Source organism: Diplotaxodon limnothrissa, linkage group LG23 (genome assembly GCF_057381915.1).
Source record: "Diplotaxodon limnothrissa isolate DT_005_m linkage group LG23, D_limnothrissa_male_GT1.1, whole genome shotgun sequence".
Lineage (NCBI taxonomy): Eukaryota > Metazoa > Chordata > Actinopteri > Cichliformes > Cichlidae > Diplotaxodon > Diplotaxodon limnothrissa.
This window is the reverse complement of record NC_140617.1, coordinates 17,192,017-17,211,490: the sequence shown is the minus strand read 5'-3', so window position 1 is coordinate 17,211,490 and position 19,474 is coordinate 17,192,017.

Genomic DNA, 19,474 nt, shown 5'->3' with positions numbered 1-19,474 from the left:
AGCTGGTCCAGGATGAGCCTTTCCAGGGTCTTCATGATGTGGGAGGTCAGTGCCACGGGCCTATAATCCTGGGGGCCACTGGGACGAGGCGTCTTTGGTACAGGGACGAGGCATGATGTCTTCCACATCACCGGGACCCTCTGCAGACTCAGACTCAGCATAAACAGTTTATGAAAGACTCCACACAGCTGGGGGGCACAGGCCTTGAGGACGAGGGGACTCACTCCGTCTGGTCCAGCAGACTTGCCTGAGTGAAGTCTCCTCATTTGCATCTCAACCTGGTATTGAGTGAAGGTGATGGGTGGGGGAGGGGTGTCAGGAATCTCACAGGAGGCAACATGTGAAGAGAGAGGCTGGCACAGTGGTGTGGCTCTGGATTCCAGACTGACTGCAGGTGAGGTTGTGGGGGTAGGAGCAGACACTGTGGTGTCGAATCTATTGAAAAACAGATTCAACTCGTCGGCTCTATTCTCACCTCCCTCAGCTCCCCTGCTGTTGGTTGGCCTGAATCCAGTGATGGTCTTCATGCCCCTCCACACCTCTCTCATGCTGTTCTGCTGGAGTTTCCACTCCAGCTTCCTCCTGTAATTGTCCTTAGCCTCTCTGATCTTGTCCTTTAGTAACACCTGGACCTTCCTCACCTCCTCTTTGTTGCCCCCTCTGAAAGCCCTCTTCTTGTTGTTGAGGAGGGCTTTGATGTCCTTAGTCACCCACGGCTTGTTATTTGGGTAACAATGAACAGTCTGAGCTGGAACAATGGAGTCGGTGCAGAAAGTTATGTAGTCTGTGATACACTCAGTAAGCCCATTGATGTCCTCGGCGTGAGGCTCACAGAGTGTTTCCCAGTCGGTCACCTCGAAACAGCCCTGTAGTTCCGCTATTGCCTCCTCTGACCACCTCCTAACAGTCCTGGTGGTCACAGGTTCCCTCCTCACAATTGGCACATAGCGGGGGGTGAGGTGAATCAGGTTATGATCTGACCTACCAAGTGGGGGGAGGGAGGAGGAGCTGTATGCATCCTTGACGTTAGCATACAGTAAGTCTAAAGTTTTCTCTCCCCTGGTGGGACAGTCCACATATTGTTTGAATGTTGGTAGTGTATTGTCCAGTGATACATGGTTGAAGTCACCCGAGATCACAATAAAGGCACTCGGGTGCTGAGTCTGTAGCCGAGCTATGGCAGAGTGGATAGTGTCACATGCAGCTGTGGGGTTAGCAGAGGGGGGAACATAAACAGCCACCAAGATGACGTGAGAGAATTCCCTGGGTAAATAATACGGCCTGAGTCCAACAGCACACAGTTCAGTGTCCGGGCAACAAATCCTTTCTTTGATTGTTATGTTGGCAGGGTTACACCACCGGTTGTTAACTAAAACAGCAAGCCCCCCTCCTTTACGCTTACCGCTAGCGATGCTGTCCCTGTCCGCCCGAACAGTGTGGAAGCCTTCCACGGAAGCATTCTCATCGGGAATGACCTGGTGCAGCCATGATTCGGTGAAACACATCAGGCTACACTCTCGGTACTCCCTCTGACTCCGTACCAGTGCTGAGAGCTCGTCGATTTTACTTGCCAACGATCGCACATTTCCCATCACGATAGACGGCAGACACGGTTTAAACCTCCTCCTCGCTTCGAGCCTCCGCTGTCTCACCGTCACCTTTTTTCTTCTCTTCTGTCCTTGACCTCTGCATCCCCGATGTGTTTTCCTCCAAATTTCAGCTGGTACTTCTGCGGGCACTTCTGCGGGCCTGGCCAGCGAGCCGGCCGGCATCAGGGCGATCAGCTGATCTCTGGAGTAAACAGTCCGTGCGTGTAGGAGATGTGCCGCGGTCCCGTTCCATGATAAAAGTAACAGTTCCACAGCCACCAGAAGAACAAAAACTCTCTCAATCCACATGATTGAGTAAGAGATAGAAAACGGAGGAAAATACAAGTCAGAAAAAAAAGAATACGTAAGAAAAAAGAGCTAAACTAAGAGAAAAGCAGGAGCGACTGTAACAGGCTGCACGCTGGTTGGCGCATGCGCACTAAACGTATGAACAAAGACATGAGCACATGCATGTTCCCCGAGGTCTCTGTGTTACAGGGAACAGTACTATTATTGAGAAGTAAGACCAGAACAAACATCAGAAAAAGCAAAGATACATGGACATTTGGGGAGGGCGTTAGAGTTCAAAGGCAATTTTTTTTATATTTCTTAGTACATAAAGCGAACAAGAAAAGCCATTTTCCCTATCCAGTGTATCCTGTGGCTGCCTCAGGGTAGAGACACACAAACGCACTAAGGCTCAAACTCATTACATGAAGCAATGTCCTCACACAAATACAGAAACTTAGTTTGGCATTTAAAGAAAAAGCTGTCCTGAGCATTCAAGCATATCTGCATCAAGAATAAACAAACTGGTAACTAAAAATTCCCCCTTTACACAACAGTTTCAACAGTCCAGAATGCTACAAGATAATTACTGAGCCCACTGGTTTAACAGATGTTCCCATTGTTCTTGCACTGTGAAAACTGGGGAAACCACAGCAGAGCTTGAGAAGCTATAGACCTTTTATTCAGTCCTCTAGGTGATATGCTTTGCCATATAGGTTTTTTGTTGTTGTTTTTGTTATTTTTAACCATGGTGGATGAGTTTGGTTTTTTTGGTTGAATTCATAAATTCTTTTATTTGGGCAGCTGGCTCATTAGTGTGGTTTTTCTTCAGTAGGCTACATTAACTTTCTGTGAAAAACCATTTGCATTAACTGTATTTGTTTGGATCTAATGTTCTTCATGTGCCTTTTTACTACACCGTGGCATACAACATTTCCTGTGGTCTAAAGTCCAGAACAAAAAAGACGTGTGAAGGATTAAAGTCTGTGTTCAAGTGTCTATGGATGTATTTTCTGTGTTGAGAGCTTTTCATTGGTTCATCATCACCTCTGTGTTGCAAACTGAAACACTGGCCACATTATTTTGATATTCCTCTGTGCTGCACTGCACTTTTATTTTGCTTTGATCTGTCTTTAACCCTCATGTATTTTAGTCTCCATTACCTGCTCTGAAGCAGTTGTGTTTGGCTAGGCACTACTGCTGAACTCACTGTGTACCATAAATTCCATTTTCAGTGAAATGAAATGCACTGAATACACAATATACATGAACATGATTTTGAGATTAACCAGTCATTTTGATTTTTCGCTGCAGGACATGAAACCTTACTAAAGGCTCCACTCCAACAAATACAGCATGCCTGGTGACAAATCTGAATTCTGGGGAGAAAAACTGGATCAACATTTGGTAAGTAGACGGGTTTAAGTAAACGACTATAATGTAGGTGCCTTATTGCAATTTTGTAATAGTGTGAAAGTATTAAATTGATTTTGGACTTGAGGCTTGCTGTGTAACAGCCAACAATAAGAATTACTCATTTAAAAAGGAAATCTGAGTATCTGGCTATGATTAAAAGCAGGAGCACAAGAATTTAAATGGCTAAATATGTAAATTATATTAGCATCTGAATTTGTGTCTGAGGGACAACAACAGGGAAAGTGAGGACAAAGAGGAGAAGAACCCAAGACCTCTGAAAATACAGAGACGTAAGGAGGTCATAGGTTAAAAGAGTGAGAAGTAAAGTGCCTACAAGCATCTGTATTTAAGATAACATCGCGTTGCCCTTTCACAATATTGCAGATTGAAAGATGCCACGTACAGATTGCATTTAAATGTGATGCGAAAGGGCCAATTATCCATATGTGACAATTTAGCTGTAAGACCCATTTAATGATTTCCATTTACATAGTCCTATAAAAGATTCTAAAGGATGTGTGGATTGTATCAGTCTGGCTTTGAGAACAGGTTGGTTATAGAGGCGAGTTGTGACACTCTGTTTGAAAGACAGTGTAAAAAAAATAAAATAATAATAATAATAAATTAAACAATCCTGCAATAATATGAGACTCAAGCAATCGGTACATTTCTCTATGTCATGAAATTTTGATGTTTAGAAAACTCTTGGTAAAAGTCATTAAAAGACCACGGCAGATTTAAATCACATTTAAATTGGATCAATCTAAAAAAGACTGAAAAGCATTACCAACCTGAAAAAATTCTAACTTTTGGTAAAATTATTCAAATGTAACACTGTTATTACTGAATTCCTTTTTTCCTGTAGCATTTTCTTTTTTGTGAGTGTAAATGGCTCTACTTCCCTTGGTAATTAGGTTTCTGATGGCATTTTTTATTTTTTTTACCTGCTTTATTTCTACCAAATAAACAAATATTCACAAAATATTTTTAATAATTAACACTCTCTAACTCAGTTTTACTCTTTGGTGGTACCTCGTTGCTTGTTTGTCATTATTGAGTTGTCTATATTTTTATCTGAAGTAAGCAGAGGTGTTTCATCACAGCATGCTTGGGGTGCATGGTTACATCATCAGTCAAAGAGCTTTTATAATTGAATTCAGCCTTGGGGCCCGGCTTTACCAAGGGTGTGATTTTGTGTTTATTTAAAACCTTTGAGACTCTTGGCAGTTACCTGAGCTGTTTGCATGTTTGTTCTTGTACTAACATTAATCTGTGTTGCTTGCAAGAGATCCAGGATGGGCAGAATTGTACAAAGAGGTTTCATTTCTTCTTTCTGTTGTTGATTTGGTGGCAACATCATTCCATTTGCACCTTTTTCTTTTCACAGAGCAGACAAAGACGGCAGTGATCAGCTGAATATCATATTCAGGTTACTTACAAATTCCAGCAGTAGCTCAGATAAGCTTTGCCGGGAGCCTTGTGAACTCATATATTCTTCACATTGTTAACTTGTGCATGTTATAAGTCATGTAAGAGACTGCTAATGTGTAATACTACAGCCTCTAAACTGCCAGCAGGCATTGCAGTGAAAAACCCTAATATACACATGTGCACAACTGTGTTTTTATCAAATGAAAGAAAAGAGTCACACATGTGCAGTGACTTACTCTAAACCTTGAACCATGTCACAACCAAATGCTATTTTAAATTATGGTGACCTCAAAGAGAAACCACTTTCCTCAAAATGACTCCGCAAACAGATTTCTGCTTAACGCAGACATGTCTTGGTATGCCTGGCTAACCAGGTTAAGACACACAATAGGATGTATCTTATGGCCATTTCTTTTTAAATCATGCTTGCTTCCCTTTTTGGAGCAGATAACCCCATTACCCCCAACCCGAGCAGCTCTGACCCACTTAACTGCTTTCTGTGTAAAGTAAAGGGGGCAGTGAGGCGTGGCTATGCAGCCTACTCTAAGTGATGTAGGGTGGGTGGGGCTGGGAAGTAAAATAGGTCTCTAGAATGCTTAAAAATAATGTGGTTGAAGGTATTTATTTTGGCAAAATTAGTTATTGTGTAACAGTTTCATTTCAACTCAATTTTTTTCTCTTTTCAGATCCACTTGATGACAAAGTGGACATTGAAATAAATAATATATATATTAAAAAAAGGAAACTATGAGCTTTTTGACTGCATGAATATTTTACTTGAAGTTCATTCTTATCTTACGAGACATTATTCTTGCACTTCATCAGCATCAGATTCACTCTAAACAGATTAGCGCTTGTGTCTACATCCAGAATTTGTAGTTTTCCACATAACTGTCTATATCGGTTCAGTGAATTGTGATATACTGCTTGGTTATATTTATTTATTGGTGGAATAAATATGTATATAATAGTGTACTGCCATCATACACAAGTACAGGTGATCTGTTTAACAGTATATGGTACACAAACCTGTGTGATAGGGACATATATTATTAAGTTTGCAGATGACACCACGGTGATTGGCCTCATCAGTGACAACGATGAGGCCGCCTACAGGGAGGAGGTGGATCGTCTGGCTGAGTGGTGCGACAGAAACAACCTGCTGCTTAACACCGAGAAGACCAAGGAGCTCATCGTGGACTACAGGAGGAATGCTGACCCACATCCACCCATCCACATTAAGGGGACGGCTGTGGAGCGTGTGAGCAGCTTCAAGTTCCTGGGAGTCCACATCTCCGAGGATCTCACCTGGACGACCAACTGCTCCAAGCTGGTCAAGAAGGCTCACCAGCGCCTCTTCTTCTTGAGGACTCTGAGGAAGAACCACCTGTCCTCAGACATCCTGGTGAACTTCTATCGCTGCACCATCGAGAGCATCCTGACCAACTGTATAACAGTCTGGTACGGGAACTGCTCTGCCTCGGACCGGAAGGCGTTGCAGAGGGTCGTGAAAACTGCCCAGCGCATCGCCGGAGCACCACTTCCTGCCATAAAAGACATCTACAGGAAGCGGTGTCTGAAAAGGGCTGGGAAAATCATCAAAGACCCCAGTCACCCATCACATGGACTCTTCACCCTCCTGCCCTCTGGGAGGCGCCACAGGAGCCTCCGGACTAAGACCACCAGGTACCGGAACAGCTTCTTCCCCACAGCTGTCAGACTCCTGAACTCTGCCTCCTGACATCTGACCCACGTTAAACTCATGGACTGAACATACACACACCCACAATGGACAACTGTACCCTCAAACACAATAATAACATGGACTGAACCACCACTCACAACCACTAGCACTTTATATAGCCTCTGTAGAAACTATCTACACCCTCACTTATCTTAACTGCACTACTGTATAGCTCTGTGTAAATAATCATTCTGTACATTCGATCATTTTTAATCCTACAACTGTTTACAACTTGCATAGTTCCCATTTCTGTATAGCTGTATATCCCAGATTCTGTAAAGTTATTTATTTCATATTCTGTATAGTTTTTCATATTTATATTCATATCCTGTACATAGCTTGTACTCACTACAGCCTGTACATACTTATAGTTATAGAATATTCACAACATACTTCATACCGTGTACATTATAACATACCATAATAGACCCATTTCTGTAATATACTCACATATCTATATTATTGCTAATATATATTGTAATATATCTATATCACTAAAGCACTTCTGGATGGATGCAAACTGCATTTCGTTGCCCTGTACCTGTGCATGTGCAATGACAATAAAGTTGAATTCTATTCTATTCTATTCTATTCTATATTTGAGTAAATCTTCAAACCCAGGTTGATCCTAAAACCCAGAGTTATGAGGTACTGTTGGGGTAGAACAGAACGCGTTAGGACAACTTGCATTAGAATCTGCCTCGATTTAAGGAGTTAAATCTTTTGGCTGCTTAACAGAATGCAGCTTGTTGATTCTAGTCCAGGCAGTACATTAACATTTAAAGTGAACAGTGAACTTTAAAGCACCCAGTGTGATGCTGACTGTAATTTATCACCTGAGTCACAGTAGGCTAGCCTATATTAACTCCAAGGCATAATATTTGTTAAAATACAACTGTAAGCTTTTGTCAGGGAATGTATTATTTATTTAATGCTTTATTTTAAAAATATGTGGCATAAAATGGGGAAATCAGATGAATCTGAATTCTTTTCTTTCCATGGACTAAATGGGTATAGTAGCAGTTTGTACAAAACCATTGGAACAAACTATTGCTAATCACTGTTCAAAAACCTGGATCATTATAAGATTGTGAACTATGAATATGGCTTAAGTGATATATCAAACAGTAAGACATTTTACTTCAAGAAGTATCACTAGAAGTGTTTAAAAACCAGCCGCAGAACTGAATGTGCAAGCTTTACTGCTTTTGTTATGAAGTAATTTGAAGATCATCGCTAATAACTTCCACAGTCTTGGGTGTTTTTGATCTAGATCAAGTTTTACCTGCTTTGAAATGACAGTTTTGGAGGATGGTGAAGTTGTTAATTCAAACAAAATAGAAGGATGGAAGAAATACACAACAAAAGAATATACATTTGCATGTATATGAGGCTCCTATTTGAGTTGGATGTCCTCTCTTTTCCTTCAGTCACGATGACTGTTGAGTATAGGAGGAGTATAGGAGCTAGTGTCATAGTTCTTATGATAGTGGACGTGATAGTACCAGAAGTTTGAGATTCTACTCCTGCAGAGGGACACAGATTGAGTACCCTCCAGAGGAACTGGATAACAAGAGAAATCCAATCTATGATAAATGGGATTGTTGGAAAAGTTCATGTTAAGGTCTGAGGGGCAGTGCAAATGAGTAAAGTGGGGGGAAGAAGGAGAGAAAGAGGAGAGGTGAAAAATATCATCATAGTCTATTAAAGAAAAATGTGAAACAGAGAAAAAAGTCAAGATGGATCAGAGATGTGCAGCAAAGGACAAAAAGGAGGCAGGGGGTAGTAGGAAGGAGTCTGGGGCTTAAGGCTTATACTGGGGGATTTATGATCTCTGGTTGTGAGGCGGACACATCGCCATCTCTTCCACTATAATTTCATTACAATTCACAGGGGAGAGTTTCAGATTCCCAAGGTAGAGATGCCATTTCTCAGGACTCCACTGATGCATTCAAGTGTTTCAGTGGGGTGTTCTGAAATTACATCAGAACTTGACTCCTATATCAGTAGAAGTGTCCTGAAATAAGAAAATAATAGTACATTGAGGTGAGAAACACCTCTACTTTGTGTAGTATGCACTGAACTCAGGCCTTTCCCCCCAGTATTTGTGTTCTACTGCAACAAAGTTGTCCAAAACTTTTATCCTCTTGCTATTTCTGAAATGGAGAGCTTTCAAAAACTGAGGTACACTAAGTGATTATTATCATTGCCTTATTTTCTGTTGCCATTTCTATTTGTCATTCCTGTTTAAATTTGAAACCGCTCACCTTGTTTTATTTCATTCAGCTGTGCCTTATGTCTTTTTCTTCCTGCCAGCTTTCTCCATCCCCTCTCATCAATAATGCAAGCAGTATATCAGAATATTTACTCCTTTTTCGGTTCACTGATAGACAGTCATGGTTGTCATTTGTTTGCTTTTCTTTGGGGCAGATGGGGAATTTGTCATTTTGCCTACCACTGTTCTGTATTATTTTTCACTTTGAGTGATAAACAAAGTAAGACCTAAAGCTACTACATTAAAGATTTGGATTTTAGACTTCAGATCCTATTTTATTTTACTTACCTACTGAGCGTTGCAGCAGTTACTTCTCAGCAATAATCATCAAGCAATTTAACACCAAGAAGGAACATGTTTTATAATGATTTTTTTGTTTTTAAATATATATAGATATATAAATATATATTTCAATTTAGGCTTTACAACATAATCATATGAGGCCTAAATATGCAAATCAAGTTCTGAGTATAAAATTTATATCACACTGCTTTAGCTGGAGAAGCAAGTTATTTATGGATGCTGGAGTTCTAGTATTACTGATCCTGTTCATTTTCTCTGTAGTCATGTTTATGGCTGATTCAACACAAACCCTGTCTATATCTACTTGTTAGCTCATTGTTGTGGCATCCTTATCCATTTTCAGTGTTCCCAAACAAAGTACATGAAGAAGACAAGACGTATATGAATAGTGTAAACTCAAAACTGCAGTTGCCTAGAGAGAGTACCAGGCAGTTTTATTGCCTTCTGTCAATTAAAAAAAAAATGAACAATGCACAACACACAAAAGAAGAAATTCTGAATTTTGTGACAAAAGTTCCCGAAGAACTACCTTGTAGGATATCTTTTTAGTACAAAAAATAATGTGCCCTTAGTATGGACATTAGATGTTTTTGTACAGTGTGTCACAAATGTAGGACAATTATTTAAGGAATACCTCCAACTTTAAAAAAAAATCTGGAATTTATGATTTTTGTAGAACCTCATTCTTATTCTGTTTTCCTTTCTGCTCTGCTTTTCACACCACTCCTTATCTCTCTCCTTATTTTGACTAACATCTTAACTTCTTTGCTTTGCTCTGGCTATTCTCTCTGCTCCTCATAACTCTCTGATTTGCTGCAGTTTGCGATGTTTGAGCGCCTGGTCACGCCTTAGTCCTTACCATTTGTTTCTAATCATCATTTTTCTGTTTTCTTCACACATTTTCTGGAAAACTGATGTTGCAGATTACTGATTGGAAACAATAAGTGACTCAGCGGCTGAGCGATTGTAGTATAATCTATTGAGATGCTGTCCCGTCAACAAGTTAAAAGTGTAAACAAGAATCAATAGCCAGGAACTGTGGGGTGGTGTTTGGGCAATATGACCATGAAACATTTAAGCTAAGGCTATACTTTCAGTTTTCGACTGTTTAGAAAACCATTAATGGTCATCATATGAGAAACATGAATGTCCAAATATTTAATAACAGTATTTGTTGCGATATTTCAGTTTAAACTAAAATGGTGGAATAGCCATCAGCAAACTCATCGTAATCACGTATCATCATGTTTTCCAAAGTATGGCATGTACATCACACAGATGTCATTCTCCATAAGTTTAATCTCATGTAGCATAGCCTACGAGAGGAACCAGAATGAAACCTGAACATGTTCTTGTAAGAATAAATGTATGAAAGGAAAATAAGGCTGTACCTCTTAGTTACATCAGTGAAATAAACTTACATAAAAATGCACTTTTAAATTATTGTTTGTTAGGTAAAACTGGTCACAATTTTGGTTCTTTGTGTTAAGACTGGTAACAAAATGCTAAAAGGCAATGAGAATGTCATGTATTAGTTTATAAATCAAAGTGTTCAAATATTAAAACATAGAGGGATACAGCATTTAGTTCTGTATGAGTCTTACAAAGAAGCACAGACATCCAACTCTGTACTCACACACAGGCCTCAAAGCCCAGATCAAATCAGGTCTACATTTTCTCATCATTTTAATAAGCCTCTCAAAAATACACTTTCGATTGCTCCAATCATACTGGAAAACTACAAATAAAGCTTGAATAATTTTGTGGCTGTGAGGAGTAAGGTTTACACTTTGCAAATGAGTAGCTTCTGATGCTATACCAGCCAGAATCATAGGGTATATTGTAGCAAGTACTTCAGAGGATCCATGATATGTACAGAATTATATATGAATGTTCTTAAAGTGTGAAGCAGAAGCCTTCCTGGAAGTAAAGTTGGCAAGAGACTTCCTTGGCATGTGTTTGTTTAAGCTAAATGGCACATTACCAACACATAACTAGCTGAACAGTTTGAACCTATATACATACTGCATCCTGAAAGTTGCTAAGGACTGAAAGGATGGGGTGGCTGGGTGAGAGAAGGATGCACACCAGAAGTCTCTTGATGTGCTGTATGCTAAAATCTCTCCATGCACTTATCTCACATCAAGCAAATGCAAATGACCAGGCTTGGATGGCATAAACACAGACATCCACACACTGAGGGGCACATGTCCTTAAAACAGTCATGAACACAAAGAGACGGCAATGTTCCAGGTGGAAGCATTGAGTGAGCCTTCATATTGTCCTAGGAGCTGCAGCCATCTTCCCTTCCTGGCTTCAGATATAGAGAAGAAGAAAGAAAAAGGCTAGCCAAGAGAGAGGGGGGAAAAATTAGTCTGAACTTGAGTTCTGTCACTGAGGATGTCCTTTCACTCTGCCTTGCTCTTCTTTCTCATTTTCAAGGCAGATGAACCTGGGACTACCTGCCTGAAATGCTAGGTTTACTTCTGTTGGCTAATTTAAAGACACATCCTGCAACTTCTCCTCTCCCCTGTATTTTGTTTCAGAAATGTCCCATTCTTCAGAGTCTGCAATCATCACTGTGGAATGCACAGACAGACATGCTGCTGGAATCAACTGAGGCACTAATAAGGGTTAAATATCCATATACTTAGAACATAATATGAAAAAGCACTTTAATGGCATATACAACTTGAATTCTAAAATAATGTCTTTTAATAACATGTGCTGTCTTTATATATGAAGCCTCATCTATCTTATTCCTTTTTGTCATAGAGCTCCATCGTTGTCTAAAAAAGCATTAAAAACACATTAATGAGCAACATTATTCCACTGGGAGACACATTTATGCAGCAGAATATACAAAGCACCAAAAACAGCCCCAGTGCAGGCTTTACTCCCATTTATCATCTCAGAAAAATGCACTGATGAACCTGTAATAAAGTCAAGCTAAGATAAAAGTATATATCCATGAGCAATTTTTAAACTTGAACATCTTCAGTGGGAAGTTCCAGTTTGAGGTTATTATGAACTGAGACCCGAACGTGGTTTTGTTTTTCGTGGTGTTTAAATCAATGAAACAGATCGATAATAATGAATGTACTCGGGTTTTGTGATGGGCTTTCAACTGGTAGCACACTAAGATCAGCATCAAGTAGCTACAATCAATTTTGTTTTTATTATACCAACATATTCATTGTAAAAACAATGTGGCAATAAGAATTATCACCCCAATCTGCAGCTCACCTCAGGTTTATGGAGCTTCACAGGGAGTTTCTGCTCATTATTTAGCTGTCAGTCTGCAACTTCACTGTTTTGGTTAACCCTCAGCCCTCAGTCATTTTTTTTCTGACTGCAGCTTGTATCAATGCATTCTCAGGCAGTTACTTAGACAAGCCTATGCTGACTGATGCCAAACAATCTGAACAAAAAGAAAATGTATTAGCTGTCAGTTTCTAATGACAACTCTCGACCTGCTCCTAATTACTCTATCAAGGCCTAATAAGTAACTTGGTGAGAATATAATATTTAAAGAAAAGATTGGTGGTTTTTGCTCTGTTTCTGTCTAGTCTTGTAATATTTTTGATATTATGTCTTTCTGCAGCTTATTCTGTTCTGTCAAAACTATTTTGTATACACGACATTTCACTAATGAACATTTTTGCTGTAATTCTCATATTTTTCTGAGATTATCACGGCTTTATCTTATTTCTTATGGAGTACCTAATTAAAGGCTGTGTTTATGGTAAACCTCTGCATTTTCTTCACATGAACGAGTTAACTGAACCAGATAATGACCTACTTTCTGATTGCACTTATCCAAGACTGCAACTCAAAAGGAGTAAGACTAAGGGCTTCATTTTTGCAGAGAGCTTTTGGAATACTTTAAGAACACTATTACCAAAGATGAACAAACATGAGACTTGCCACCAGTGTTGGTCAAGTTACTTGAAAAAAGTAATCAGTAACTAATTACTGATTACTTCCCCCAAAAAGTAATGCCATTACTTTACTGATCACTTATTTTCAAAAGTAATTAGTAACTTAGTTACTTTTTAAAAACATGATTTACAACCTGAATAGGCGATACAGTGATAGATCTTTCAGCCCAATTCTACTTTTTCTGCATAATCAATCATATAAAATGTAATCAAATGAAAAAGTTTCTTTTTAAAACTTGTTTTATTAGTTTGAATTTTTTAATTTTATGCATCAAGCAAAAATTAAATTATATGCAACATTCTCTAACTGGAAGAAATTTGTTTAACATTTAAACCTATTTTCTGCACCTTCCAGCATGTAAAATAAAATAGTTTTGTCTTAGTCTTAGTTTTGTCTCCATACGTCATCCATCCGTGCTTGGTGCCAAGGCTGAGATAAACGAGGAGTTATCTCATAAAGAGGAACAAACAGTACTCCAAGAACAGACAAAGCCCAGCAGAAACCTTGAGGAGGAGCTCCATTTGCCCCCACCCGGGAAGAGCCTCAGAAAGGAGAGACATCCATGGCATCTGAGGAAGAGCCTCAGAAAGGAGAGACATCTAAGGCAAGAAGAGGGGTCCCTATTTGCCTCCAACTCTCTCAACAACACCAACGACCAGGACAAGGGACCACGACCTTCCCCAGTCCCCCAAACCCCTGACAGGCCATCACCCTCCTCCCCCTCCCTTTCTCCCTCCTCCCCACACCTGAAATTCACTGAGGAGATGATGGAGCGGGTCAATGCTGGGCTCAGATCTACCCCCCGTCCCAATCCCTTTTTGTCCCCCATAAACCCCCCACCAGAGCGGCCAAAGGTTCGCCATCGAGCCCCACCCTCAACAGAGCAATCGAAGTCACATTGCCCAGCCTCGCCCCCCTTAGTTCCTCTTCATGCCCTGTCTCCGCAGTCTGATGCGTGATGTGTGAAGGGTCCGGGCTGTGAGGATTATGGCAGTGATGACTTTTCCCAGGAGAAGCTGGGACCCTGTTTACTAGAAGGTTTTAAAATTTCTGTACTTTTAGGTGACAGGAGACATGTGGCCTGGTCAAAACACAGAGAGCTGCACTCTAAAAGATCTTTAAACATAGTAAACATACCTTGTGTGCCACAGACTGCTCCCAAACACGAGGGGACAAGTAATACCTCTAAAACACTTAAGTTGGCTTTATTAAACATTAGATCTCTAGCTGGGAAAACATTTTTAATTAATGATTTAATCACTGAGCACAGCCTTGATTTTATGTTTTTAACTGAAACTTGGTTGGACCAAAGTAACAGTGGAGCTGTTCTCATCGAGACGACCCCTCCTAACTACAGTTTTATCAGTGAGGTCAGGGCGAGCAGGAGAGGAGGAGGGGTTGCTGTCTTATTTAATGAATCATTTCAATGTAAGCAGCTATCTCCTGGAAGTTTTCAGTCTTTTGAATATGTGGCTTTACAGCTGGAGGCCCCATCCAAAGTTGTGTTTCTTAATGTTTACAGGCCTCCCAAATACTGCACAGACTTTTTTAATGACCTCAGTGAACTGCTGTCTGTGATCTGTGTTGATTTTGACTGTGTAATTATTGCTGGGGATTTTAACATTCATGTGGACAACCCTCAGGACAAAGGGACTAAAGACCTGAGTAACACTCTGGGCAACTTTGGGCTGACTCAGCATGTAACAGAGGCCACACATAATAGAGGACACACTCTTGACCTACTGATCTCCAAAGGCCTGAGCATTTCAAAGGTTACTGTGTCTGATGTGGGCCTGTCTGATCATTACTGTGTTTTCTTTGAAAGTAAAATCTCAGCCCACACAAATATATCAACAACAGTGATCACAAAACGGTGTATAACTGAACACAGTAGTGCAATTTTTAACCAGGTCTTCCCATTAACACCTGACCTGTCCAGAGGGTCAGTCAATGAGCTCGTCAATAGCTTCAATGCTAACATGTTAAATGTAATGGACACTATTGCTCCCATTAAGGTGAAGGTTATCTCTGGAAGGAAAAAGTCTCCATGGAGAAACTCCACACTGGTGAAAAATGAAAAAAGAGAGTGTAGGAAAGCTGAGCGCAGATGGAGAAAAACGAACCTCCAGGTTCATTATGACATTTATAAAGAGAAACTTCACAATTATAATTTACAACTGAGGAATGCAAGGAGGTCCTACTTCTCTGACATCATCACTAAAAACAGCCATAATGCTCGGGTCTTATTTTCTACAGTTGACAGGCTAACAAACCCTCCTGTGTCAGTGGCAGCTGAACTTCATTCGACCATGGCCTGCAATGACTTTGCCAAATTCTTCACTGAAAAAATCCAAAAAATTAGACAAGCAATTGGTACATCAACAGCAGATCCAGGATATGTACTGTGTCCACCAAAAAACTGTTTAAACACCATGAAACAGTTTCAACCTATTAACAGCAAAGACCTGGAGGACATCTTAGGTCAACTGAACTCCTCCTCCTGCTGTTTAGATGTCCTGCCAACAAGTTTTTTCAAAAAGGTCTCAAAGACTTTAGAGTCAGACCTGTTACAGATCGTCAACTTTTCTTTATTATCAGGTGTGTTTCCAGAATCACTAAAAACTGCTGTAATCAAACCTATACTGAAAAAGGACAATCTTGACAAGACACAAATGAACAACTACAGGCCGATCTCAAATCTCCCGTTTTTAAGTAAGATCATTGAAAAAGCAGTTTCTCAACAGCTCAGTTACTTCTTAAAACAGAATAATTGCTACGATGCCTTCCAGTCAGGTTTTAGACAGAACCACAGCACTGAAACCGCTCTGACCAAAGTGTTTAATGACATATGTCTGAATACAGACAGTGGAAAAATGTCAGTCCTAGTTTTACTGGATCTCAGTGCAGCATTTGATACAGTTGACCACAACATATTACTCAAACGACTGGAGAACTGGACAGGTCTTTCAGGAACTGTACTAAACTGGTTCAAAACATACGTAGAAAACAGGAAATACTTTGTATCAATAGGTAACTTCACATCTGAGCAGACAAGTATCACATGTGGAGTTCCCCAAGGTTCCATCTTGGGACCCCTTCTGTTTAACATCTACATGCTCCCACTGGCACAGATTATAAACAACAACAAAATAAACTATCACAGCTATGCAGATGACACACAAATATATATCACAATGTCACCAGGAGACCGAGGCCCTGTACAGGCTCTTGGTAAATGCATTGAGGAAATCAATGACTGGTTGTGCCACAATTTTCTCCAGCTAAACAAAAACAAAACTGAGGTAATAGTCTTTGGCGCCAAAGAAAAACGATTACAGGTCACCAGAGAACTTCAATCTATACATCTAAAAACCACAAACCAGGCGAGAAATTTGGGTGTAGTGATGGATGCAGACCTAAACTTAGAAAAACACATTAAGACAATAACAAAGTCAGCTTACTATCACCTCAAGAATATATCAAGGATAAAAGATCTGATGTCTCAACAGGACCTGGAAAAACTAGTCCATGCATTCATCTTTAGTAGGCTTGATTACTGTAACAGCATCTTTACAGGTCTACCTAAAAAATCAGTCAGACAACTACAGCTCATTCAGAACTCTGCTGCTCGAGTCCTCACTAAGACCAAAAAAGTGGACCACATCAGTCCAGCTCTGAGGTCCTTACACTGGCTGCCTGTCCGTCAGAGGATAGACTTTAAAGTTCTGATGCTGGCCTATAAAGCTCTGAATGGTTTAGGACCAAAATACATCAATGACCTCCTGACCCAGTATGAACCATCCAGATCCCTCAGGTCATCTGGATCCGGTCTTTTATCAGTTCCCAGAGTCAGAACCAGACACGGAGAAGCTGCATTCAGCTTTTATGCTCCTTATATCTGGAACAAACTCCCAGAAAGCCTCAGATCAGCTGAAACACTCAGTTTATTTAAATCCAGGTTGAAGACTCACCTATTCTCAGCTGCATTTGAATAAAGCACCAAATCCACACTTTAAGCTTAAATTTCAAAACTTACATTTAACTACTGATTTTATCTACTGTTCTGATTTTATCTGTTTTGATTTTATATACTGTTGTTTGTTTGTTTGTTTGTTAATTAGTTAGTTAGTTTATTTGCTTGTTTTAATCAATTTTAAATCATGCTTTTTATTTGTTCTTGTTTCTAATGTCTCTGTAAAGCACTTTGAATCACCTTGTTGTTGAATTGTGCTATACAAATAAACTTGCCTTGCCTTGCCTTGCCTTAGTTTTTTTTTTTGTTTACACTCACTCTTTCCAATAGATGCAAGTAAAACACAGCAGAAACTAAATAAAATCAAAGACTCGGTGGTCCTGTTGCTCTATTTTCACCTGTATAGCAGGAGTGGGGCAGGCGGATGTTTGCCCTGGTGCAGGTGTGTCACAGCAGTCAGTGGAAGAATCTGGGAGTTTCTCTGTGAATTTCACATTCCCGTGGCAGAGTACTCGGTGCTTGCACGGAAGTTTGGGGGGTTGTTGTAAAAAGAAGTTTTCTTCCCACGCAGTGAACAGCGGGTGATTATGTTTTTTTTTTTTTGTCACGTTTTACAGAATCAAACTCAAAGTCTCTGCTCTTGCTCTTGACGAAGGCGGTCACACTTTTCTCCTCTCCTCCTCCTCCTCCTCTCCCTTAGCTTCCCTGCTTATCCTCTTATGTCCTTGTCTAGTCTCGTGTTTTTTGTATTACTTTTCCCTGGAACACTCTCTCGCATTCTGTTCTTTAAAACCTAAAAGAGGAATTATGGATTGGATCAACTGGTCTCTGAATGCAATTGACACCCCTTCTCAACGAGAAGTTTGGGCTTGGGTGAGCCTGAGTGCTGAAGATATCTACCTATTCGGAACCATGGTAACAGGGTTCTGGCTGATCGGAGCTGGCTTGGCCCTGACTTATCAAAGAATTAAGAAAGCGGAACCGGCTGTTCAAACCCCCACAAGGCTGCCCACTGGGATTGAAACGATGGGAGACGCGTGAGTTTCTCAAAATGGGCTCATTGAGTGCAGCACGGATAAGATCTTGGAGAGGCTACGGCTGCTGTGAATACTCAGAATAAGATCTCTGACTGCAGACTGGATACATCTCGGAAGGGCTAGCTCGGAATAGCCGTGAGTTCTCAGAATCGGCTCCTTGAGCACAAGAAATGACAACATCACAGAACGTAAGTATGGTGAAGCTCGCGGCTCTCCAACGGGAGATTGAGAGACCAGTGTTGGACTGTAGAACTGCTTTGAAATTCATATGAGCTGTTCGCACTAAAGTAAAAACCACCATCACTTATGCGGACACCCCTTTGACGCCAGCTGCGGTCTCAAGGCTGGAGCTGAACAACAACACCCTGATAACGACTGTGTTTAGTCTGTTCCTTCCCATTCCATGCAAGGCCACCTGGGTTGGCTGGATGACTGTTTACTTAGCCTAGCAGGGCGAAGGACACTGTCTCAGCTGAACTCTGGACACGCACACACATACATATATACACTGATATGCACACACTCATCCCCCCTCCCTTTCCAAACGCCTTCGACGCTTATTCCCTTCTGATGCTGCACCCTTTACCCACCCCTGTTGCTTGTCATGTGTTTCTTTGGTGTATTAAGAGTTTTTTTTTTTCATGTGCTATGTGCAGAGGTGTTTTTTTTTTTTTTTTTTTTTCTGTTCTCAAACTGATCTCCCTGTTGGAGCTCAGTCTGGGGGGAGTTTTTTTTTTCTCCTTATCTTTCCTTATGTGGTGCATTTTCCATTGTTATACCTCTCTTCCCCATGTAATGTATGTATGGTCGGAGGGTAAGATGGCGCCGCCATTCCGTGCAATAGGTCGGCAGCCTTATGAAATTTCCCCTTGTGGGACTAATAAAGGTATATCAAATCAAATATGTTTGTTTGTGTTTTTGTTTTTTTTAAATGTAGGGCTGTTTTAATTTTAATTATGTTTTATTTTTTCCTGTATTGTCTTATTTTATTGTTCTTAACTTATTTACCGTACAGCACTTTGGTCCCGTGCTGGCTATTTTAAAGAGTTTTATAACTAAAGCTGGATTGGGTAAAGCAAGAACATTTACATTCTGAGCTGTACAAAGTTTAGTTTAGTCCTGGCCGTATTCATGAAAAGTAGCAATTTAAGAAATTGCAATGGCCAAATCAAAAGAACACTTTAAATGCCAACCATTCAATACACCTTCAGCAGTTTACTCAAACCAGACGACAAACAAATTATGTCTGCCTTACTGCACTGCTTCAGACAACATGCCAGCGCTGAAGAAAATAGTTCAGAAAGTAGCTTTCCCACAAGAGAAATGGAATAAATCCTTTGTCTCTATCTGTGATATTTTATATACAGTATTTCACTAACGAGAGGTGTAGACATTATCAATCTCAAACAGAGTAGCTTTTAGACAAAAATAAAATTAAATAAATTGTCATATCGTCTGTCCCAGTCAGACAAAACT